This window comes from Prosopis cineraria, unplaced genomic scaffold (genome assembly GCF_029017545.1).
Source record: "Prosopis cineraria cultivar Desert tree isolate PC_DT_omini unplaced genomic scaffold, ASM2901754v1 PC11, whole genome shotgun sequence".
NCBI lineage: Eukaryota > Viridiplantae > Streptophyta > Magnoliopsida > Fabales > Fabaceae > Prosopis > Prosopis cineraria.
In genome coordinates this window covers 10,095,112-10,104,346 of record NW_026555342.1, presented here as the reverse complement: position 1 = coordinate 10,104,346, position 9,235 = coordinate 10,095,112, and the positions used below count along the sequence as shown (strand labels likewise).

The window sequence follows — 9,235 nt, the reverse complement described above, 5'->3', positions numbered from 1 at the left end:
ATTCTCCTCCCTGCTTTTTTTTTTTTTTTGCGCGCTCACCCACAATTATTTTCTTTTTTTTTTTTCCCCTCCTGGTTTTTGGGAACCTTTTCGGCTTTTCTGTGATTTGCAATGTCACCATGTCAGTAACAAAACGCGTCGTTTCATTTCTTGGCCAGTAAAAGTGCCAGTTGCCGCCAAATGTCTTCTCGGAGCGAACGGCAAATATGATGGCAAAGTACGAAATTGCAGATGCTGATAACAAGACTTTGTGGAGACAAAGAAGTATCATCATACATAATTGACGGCTTGTGCAGTTGTGCGATGAGATTGAGAAGAAACCAGTAAACACCGAATAATCAGTGTTTTTTTACAAAAAGACTGTAAGCTTCCATGAGCGTACTCCACGTCTACTCTCTACCATCGAACTTTTTCGTACCAAAAAAATTACAGAAATTGTGATAAAAGAATTCCTATAGATTTTTATTTCTGTCTCTTTAATAAGTAATTTAATGTGTTATCACGCGTGCATCATCAGCCCCTATAGCTCAGTGGCAGAGCGTCAGTCTTGTAAACTGAAGGTCTGCAGTTCGATCCTGCATGGGGGCAATTTATATTTTTCCGTCGTGCTTTTGACGGCTCTGTGCACTCACCTCCATGTGTTTATTATTTTAGTCGCTAACAAATATCCATTCCCTCTCCATGCAAGGCCCATTATTGTTCTTTATTGAGCTAAGAGTTTTAAAATATAAAAAATAATAATAATTAAAAGTGTATCTGTAAGTTGAAAAATGACATTAGACTTTTAAATTAAAGTGAGTTTGATTTCTTGATTTGATTGTTATCCCTCATCAATCATGAATACAAATTTGCCAAGGATAATTATAAGAACAATTAACATCTTACCTTTGAGTTTGTTGTTCAATTGAAGAAATATATATTTGTGCTTTTTTTTTCTAACACAATCCAAGGGATCAAATTTCTTATATTTTTTTAAATAGAAACAAGGATCATTTCATTGATTAGAACAACAAAACGTTGTAGATACACTGTGCAAGGCAAAAAGCAAACCAAATAAAATAATTAATACCTTTCAATATCACCCAACTTCTCGAGGAAGGAGGGAATGATAGTCAAGGGTGTTAAAAGGTTCAGAGTATCAAAACCTATCATAATGATGTCATGAATAACAGAATTACAGGTAGTAAAAAAATTACAAAAGTTCTCATTCATTATCTCCTTTCCAAATCACAAGAAATCAACAACCCAAGTATTATTATTGGCGTTTTTGCTCTACTGAAAATCAAATTTTGGGAATAGTTAGATGATAATTAATCCTAGAAAAGTGATTTAAGACTTGCTCCAAATTTTGAAGGCTTTGAATGCAAAGCTCATAGTTTAATTTTTATCATTTGTCATTATATAAGATAAAAATATCACTTTTATTAATTATTACATGAAGTTTTTTTTTCTGACCAGCAATTATTACATAAAGATTAAAAATGGAAAATAAAAAACACAACATATATACGTTAGAAATAAATTAATTTTTTGTGACTTCAAATGTATTTACATTAAAAGACGTATTTGATGTATTTACATTATCAAGACTACATATTTGTGACTTTAAATTAACAGTTTAAAGATAATTTATAACTGTGTTTTTAAAGTATATCTCTTAAAAAATATAAAATCAAAACTAATTTAATATAAAGAAGTGTCACGTATGTCTCTTACTTATTATTCATTCAAACGTTGTTCTTGTAAATAAGTGATTAAAAAGATTCTACAAAATTTTATGATATTGTATTACTTAATAGTTTAATTTGATTAAATAAGTAAAAAAAGGTTCTTTCTTGTATTTAAATTCTACAATTTCATGATATTGACTTAATAGTTTAATTTGATTATAAATAAATGACATGTAAAATAACAATAACTTTATGTCTATTTTTTTTATAAATGATGTTTTAATCTTTAAATGGTAAAATTTTTAACAAGATCTTTAAATAGTATCAGTGTGCATAGGGTCTATATTCTTATATATTTGCTGACATAATATTTATTGTTCATGTTCTAATTTAAATTGTTTTTGTTTTTTTTTTATGTTTGTCTCTCTCAAATGAATTTTAATCATATCTGTGCAATGCACAGGGTTTGATTCTAGTTCATATCAAATACAAAATTAAATCATACAATAACATAAAATTTTAATTTGTCCAGGTACCTAGTTTTGAGAACATCTCTTCACTTGTGATTATAGTAATGTTGTTCTTAATTGTTTAATTAATTGTTCTTTTTGTATTGTATACTTTTTAGAGTGGTTTTCAATTAATATCCTAAATGTTGAATATCCTATTTTCTCTCAGAAGCCTCGAATGTTTGCTCTAATTCTGAATCTTTTTTTTTTTTGTTGATTCTTTATTGCCAAAGCTCACAATTATTATTTTGATTCCATAACTCGTTTAGTTAGCCGGTTATTTTATTTTTGATATTAAAGTTTTTGTTTTTGTTTTAAAATTAAAATGGGCTTGCGAGTCACCATCACAGCAACTCAGCCTCTTCCTTCTCGGCCTCACAATCTCGGATCTCAATTTCTCAATATCGAGGAGGGAGTCACAGTTCTTTTCGGCTCTCGCTCACGATTTCAGATTGTCGGCGTCTTCTCCTTCAGGGTGCTCACTTCTCGGCCAGCTCGATATCGGCGACGATCTCTCGACGGACTCCTCTAGCTGTTCGCGACGAACCCCTCTGGATAGAGAACCGTGGGTGCTCGTTCTTGCCTCTGTCACGGTTCTCGATCTCGACTTCAGGTGCTCTCGCCTCTATCTAATTCTTTGATTCTTATCTGATCTCGGCTGCTTCTGTTTTAAACTGATTATTGTCTATCTGATTGACTGAGTCTCTGCTACGCCTCTATCTCTGCTTATTAGTTGTTTGGAGCTTAGATTATTCAGGTGGTTAGGTTTGCCAAGGCAGGAATTTCATCATTTAAGTCAAATAAGAATCTATTTGTGCAACTCTTTCAGGAACAAGTTCATATCTTGGACAGTTGAATGGCTGTTTCACCAAACCGATCTCGTTGTAGTTGACCACGCGTGAGCCACACTGCTAATTTCTTCTGCTTTATATGCTGCTACGTTACAAAAGAAAAATGAAGATGCTGCTCTGTTTACATTCTTACTGTCTGATAACAGTTTAGAAAATTCAATTTTTAAGAGGATGTCATGCACATGATTTCTAGAGTCAATGAGAACGCGGGCGTCAACACCATTCTGGAGAAGCATCTTACGCCTTGTCCTTGGAATCATCAATTAAGGAAATTCTGTGAAGAGAAGCTGGATTGTCTGAAGCTTTTCATTCGAAAGCATCCAAAGGTTATTCTTTGTTGCCTTGCATCCAGTTTAAGTTCATGAGTTGTTTGTGGTGGAGTTCACATCACTAATTTTGGTTGTTAAAAATTCTAGATCATGTTATTTTGCTGTTGACTTTAGTGTGGGGAATTGTATTAAAATTATTTTATACACCTCATAAGTTACATGTTATTACAGGACCAAAGTCACCCTTTAAAGAGTTGGACATGAAAACTCCAATTAGAGAGCACTAGTGGAAGGGTGGCAAAGAAGATGCAACTAACAATGTCTTGGACTTAAGCTCGTGCTTTGATTCTTTGATTTTGTTTTTATTTTTATTGTTTAAATGTGCTTAAGGGCCTAGCCTTGAGCCCTTTAAATAAGGGTCGAGCCTAAAAACAGGGCATTTTTAGGGAAATTAGGCTTCAGGGCCTAGGCCAATAAGGGCCGAGCCATAGGATGGATGCATTTGACATTTACCCACCTTGCGAGTTAGTCTAGTAAAATTGAAGCTGAGGTAGCTTTGATCCTTAAGATTGGCTAACTTCTTTATTTGTGCATCTTTGTCTTCACCAATTCCAGCTTATTCTCTTTCTCATTCATTAAGGGTAGATGCATCTTTTCTTGCTAAAACATAATTGATCTAGAGCCCTCGGGCCTGTCAAATAGATTCAAAATGTATTAGGTCTTAATCAAATTTCTCTAGTTTAGGGGCCCAAGGTGCGATACTTCCAAAAACTAATAAGCTAGTTTAAAATCTTGTACTTCATTTGTCACGTACAACACCAAACAACTTGTTCTGTGAGAGAAGAAACCAACTGTCTTCCTTCTGCTTCAACTCCAGGTCTCCCCTTCTCTCTCTTGTATCATGTTCATACCTATATGCAAAATTACTTTTTACACTCCTCGATAGTAAACATATTTGGGATTGATTACTCCTTTGCTTCTTATTCAGATCTTCTGGATTTGCGGGCGATGGCATAATTAAACAACCATTCCTTCCTCTTGTTTTGGGATTTCAAACTCTTCATTTCTCATATGAGATTCTATGAGGCTTGTTTGTTTCCATTGAAACACCGAGTAATTTTCCTTTAATTACCGCGGAATTATTATTGGTGCGCATTTCTTCTTTTCTTGGACCATTAACTTCTCAGTTTGCGGATTTTGTGTTCCTTGGCCTTTCTTCTAGAAGAGTCTAATCTGCTCGTCAAAGACAAAATCTTGTGATAAAAAAGAAAAGCTGAATAATTTTGGTCAATTTGGTTGTAATCAATATAATTTCTGCTTGGTAACCCAAAAAATGAACAGCTTGAATGGATTGCTGCTTATTTTCATATTATGTGTTTTGCTTCTATGGTTTACTTTAATGTTAGTATATTAGTTCTGAATTGGTAGATAAGTATGTTTTTAAATAATTAAAATACTGCTCAGCAAGAAGTTTATTTTTTGGATGCCCTAGTCATTCAGATATAAATTGGTAAATGCTTGGCTTAGACTACTGAGCGTTATAGATGTGGGTAAAGTTAAGAAATGTGATAGATTTCTGCTTTGAGTATCATGTCTTTGATCATCATTGGGGTCGATAATCTCATAATTGCTCTTCCCTTTCCTATTTTTGCGGTTGTACATTCTGTGAAGTTGTGCAATCTTGCATTAGCTTTCTTGGACTTGAGAAACTCTGGATAATGATCTTATGGTTTTAATTATTGTTTGCTAGCCTTTGTAGCCAGTTTCGATTCTTGGAGCCCTGAGAATCTTTGCTTGTTGCTGATTAGATAGTGAAAAGAAAATAAGTTTAATTTTGTTTGTTGAGTGAGCCATGTCATTTTGTTGCAATTCATTTCACTGTTTGATGACATATTTGAACCATTCTATGTAGGGAGTTATTGGTTTTCTATTGTAGTTATGGCTACCCATAATAAATCAACAAAAATGGTGTCTTCAGACTCCTTAGAACAGAGGGGAAACAATATGGCTGAATCAACTGCCAACATGCTTCATTGTCCTTTGATCCAGCAGCCTCGTAGCTCCTTGGATGGCCCAGTGGCTATTCTGTGGGACATTGAAAATTGTCCAGTCCCAAGTGATGTGCGCCCTGAAGATGTAGCTGGTAATATAAGAATGGCTTTGAGGGTACACCCAGTAATTAAAGGAGTTGTTATGATGTTTTCTGCTTATGGCGATTTCAATGCTTTCCCTAGGCGACTCAGAGAGGGTTGTCAGAGAACTGGAGTTAAACTCATTGATGTTCCCAATGGGAGAAAGGATGCTGCTGATAAGGCCATTTTGGTGGATATGTTCTTGTTTGCCCTCGACAACCCTCCACCATCTTCCATCATGCTAATATCTGGGGATGTTGATTTTGCTCCAGCACTTCACATTCTTGGTCAACGTGGTTATACTATTATTCTTGTCACCCCAGCTGGTGTGGGTGTTTCATCTGCCCTAAGTAATGCTGGTAAATTTGTTTGGGACTGGCCTAGTGTGGCTCGTGGTGAAGGCTTTGTGCCTCCCTCAAAGCCTTTGGTGCCACCTCATATGAGTCCAGCTGAGGTTGCTGGATATCTGATGGGGATCCATATCAATGACAGTACGAATGGACAAAATGAAGAAGAAGCGATAGTTTACAGAGGAATGTCACAAAGCTACTATAACTCTAGGGATTTCTCGGTTGTGTCACAATCGTTGTCTGAATATAACAGCAACACAATAAATGTGTCCTCTCTTCCTACAACTTTAAGGTCACACAGCCTTCCTATTGCATATAATGATGTTTCAGGAGGGCCTTTGTCTTCCATTGACCAAAATGAATGCTCATCGTGGGTACAACCTGGGGATTTAAATGGTCTCAAGGGCCAGTTTGTAAAGTTGCTTGAACTTTCAGGAGGATGCCTGCCTCTAACTCGTGTTCCAGCTGAGTACCATAAATTTTTGGGAGGCCTCTTTATGTATCGGAATATGGAGCATTCAAGCTAGTAAATCTTTTCAAGAAGATGGGTGACACCATGGCTGTAAAAGGGAAGGGGAATCGGAAGTTTGTGTATCTTCGGAATTGGAAAGCAAGCCCAAGTGCACCTCCTTTGGCTCTGGCACAGAAAGATAAGAAAGGAAGGGGGGCTCAGGACGAGAATGTGGATGTTGTCACCGGTGGATGCTCTTCAGATGAGTACTCAGATGAGGATAGAATAGTCATTGAAGAGCAGGATGATAGAAGTGGAATAGGAAAGAGCCATCAGGGAAGAGCATCCAGATGTGAGATTGATGACAATCTTGAGCAGTTCAAGTATGAGCTACAAGAGATTCTAGTCAGCTATTCTTGCCGAATATTTCTAGGTTGTTTTCAAGCAATATACCAGCAACGGTATAAAAAACCATTGGAATATCAGAGATTTGGTGTGGATAAGTTGGAGGATTTGCTTGATAAAGTGAGTGACGTGGTGGAATTACATGAAGAACCAGTAAGCAACAGGAAGTTCCTGGCTGCTGTGGGTGAGTAGAAAATTTAGGCAATTGACTGCTCTATCTTTCAACTCTTCTGGTTTATTTTATTTGAATATATGCAATGACTGGTTAGGAAATGCTGTTTACTCTACCGGCCTTGTCCTTTTCCACTTGCCTTTGTTAACCCTCTAGTCTTGTAAAGTTGTGTAGGGCGATGTGTTTTTTAATAGTCACTGTGCCCTACATGTATTTAAATTTGTTCAACAATTATGTTGTCTTTCTTTTAGTGTCATTGCTGCTGGTAAACTATTTATAGGAGTCACCACTCAAGAGACATGTATGTGAAGCAACTTCTCGTCCTTTGTACTTCAACTCTCACTCCTTGAAAGCAATTTTTTACTTACCCATATGTTCAATCATTAGATATTGTTCTTTACTTCCATCTTATATTCAGTCCGTGTCTTGTGTTTCATCATATTATGTGTATGGTTGGAGTTCTGATCATTTTAATGCATTAACTAATATTTATTTACAATTAATACGAGGCATTGCTGCTGAAGTAGAATAGAACACAGCAGATTTTTTATATGCTAAAACATGATTTCCCGGTCATTCAACATGGATTTTGCAAATAATTGCCTGTTTCAAAATGCAACATATATTTCTTTTGGAGTGGGTAGTTAACGAGTATTGCGTATTGTTCTCACTTGTGTTTGACATTTTGCAACTTTATGCCAATGCGGATTATTGAAGCAAGAGGTAGCTATTATCTTCTCATTACCCAAAATTCAACATGTAAATGCTTTACAAGTCCACAACCTTAGTAAGTTGGAGTACATGAAATTCCAATAAGAGGCTTTGATTGCCGCTGAACCTAATGATATTTGTCTTTGACACATTATATATTCGAAGGAGATTGTGGGGAACTTGTCTCAAGTATAAAGCTTCTGCTGCAATAAGACGTGGATGTACCTGAAGAAGAAACTAGATATCTACCATCCCTACTCTGAGATAATGCTTCATTTCTGTGTATTTACCTCTGCTCCTTCTGCCACTCTGCTGATTCCCTTCACACTCATCTTCAATATCTTAAAGAAACCCATTGTTCATGGGTTCTGAAGTATCATACAGAATCCTAAGAACTCGTTTTATTGTCTAGAGTTGATCCAAGTCAAATGACTCACTCACACTAGGATCCGCTAGCTCCATCAATCGAGTTACAGAATCTGGTCATATAGCTGTGCCCATTCAATCAAATTTTTATTATGTTGAATTGCTTGTCTTCCGGTCACAATTTCTAGCAGTAATTCTCATGGTTTTTGATATAGGCTACTAAGAATTTATACACAATTTTTTTCACATTTTAAAATTTTATAATTAAAAAAATTGAAACAGAAATTTGTTTAATATTCGATATTAAAAATACATTAATTATACTAAAAAAATAAAATTGAAATATAGAATATAGACCATCCATATAAAATTTGGACATTCTAGAGTTGCTAAGAAAAAATGGTGTTCCTGTTTTCTAGCTATTGAAAAACTAAGTCCGTAAAATATCGGCTTTAGAGATAGTCGAGTGATTTAAGAACAGATCAACACTAGATCTTTCATGTACCTAATTTCTCACATGAATATCTCACTCATGTGATCATAGTTGATTTAGATTTGCCAAAAATATGTTTTAATTAAAATCAAATCTTTGCATTGATAAGAAATTGTTGAAGTTAATTCAAGAAATAGATCGTCTGAGATCTATTAAATAAGTCCAAATATTTCATTTTTCTGACATGATCCATAGACAATGACAAGATCCATAAAAATAGCAAAGATCAAGAAGTGAAATAGTTAAATCCTTGCAGTGTTGCCCTTCTCAAGCACCTCGAGCAAAAAAATTAGGGAAATTGTAGCCATTTCTTAAGGAAGACGTAGCTAGTTGGGTGTGAATTTAGAGACTTGTGGTAGATCAAGACCTTTTAGAATTCAAATTTATGGGTGCATTAAAAATATAATGGGACCTGGCCTAAGTGTTATTTTTTTTTGGAACATTGTGCTTATAAAATTTTTGACAAAACATTTAGGGCAGGGTTAGGGCCTCCACTTTTCATTGATATTTATTCATAAGCACTTTACTTTTTTAAAATGATTAGACCCAAAGCTCCACAAATGAGCTATTTAAGGCTTGTACATTCCCTGTATGTTTACATCTTCAAATGATATCTTTCACCACTACAGACAATGGCTTGAAACTTGTTTTTAGTATCAAATTAAAATTTTTTATATATAATAAATACTTTGACGCATTTGAAATAATTAGACACAAAACTAGTTAAAAAAAAAGACCTTCACAAGTTGTTAGTACCGTCAAACATACTTAATATAAAAAGTTTAGTATAATATCAGAATCTACTTGTTTTTGGTTTATTGAATTTACCATTGAACTTGGCCAAAAACAACAAAGG

At 35.0% G+C, this 9,235-nt stretch overlaps 1 non-coding gene and 1 pseudogene across 1 annotated transcript; both read left to right on the top strand.

Annotated features, from left to right (window-relative positions):
• Positions 1-516: 516 nt before the first annotated feature.
• Positions 517-588, top strand: TRNAT-UGU (transfer RNA threonine (anticodon UGU)). Its single transcript has one exon. It is a non-coding gene; the product is annotated as a tRNA-Thr (tRNA).
• Positions 589-2,588: 2,000 nt separating this feature from the next.
• On the top strand, positions 2,589-7,176 carry LOC129285370 (uncharacterized; annotated as a pseudogene).
• Positions 7,177-9,235: the final 2,059 nt, after the last annotated feature.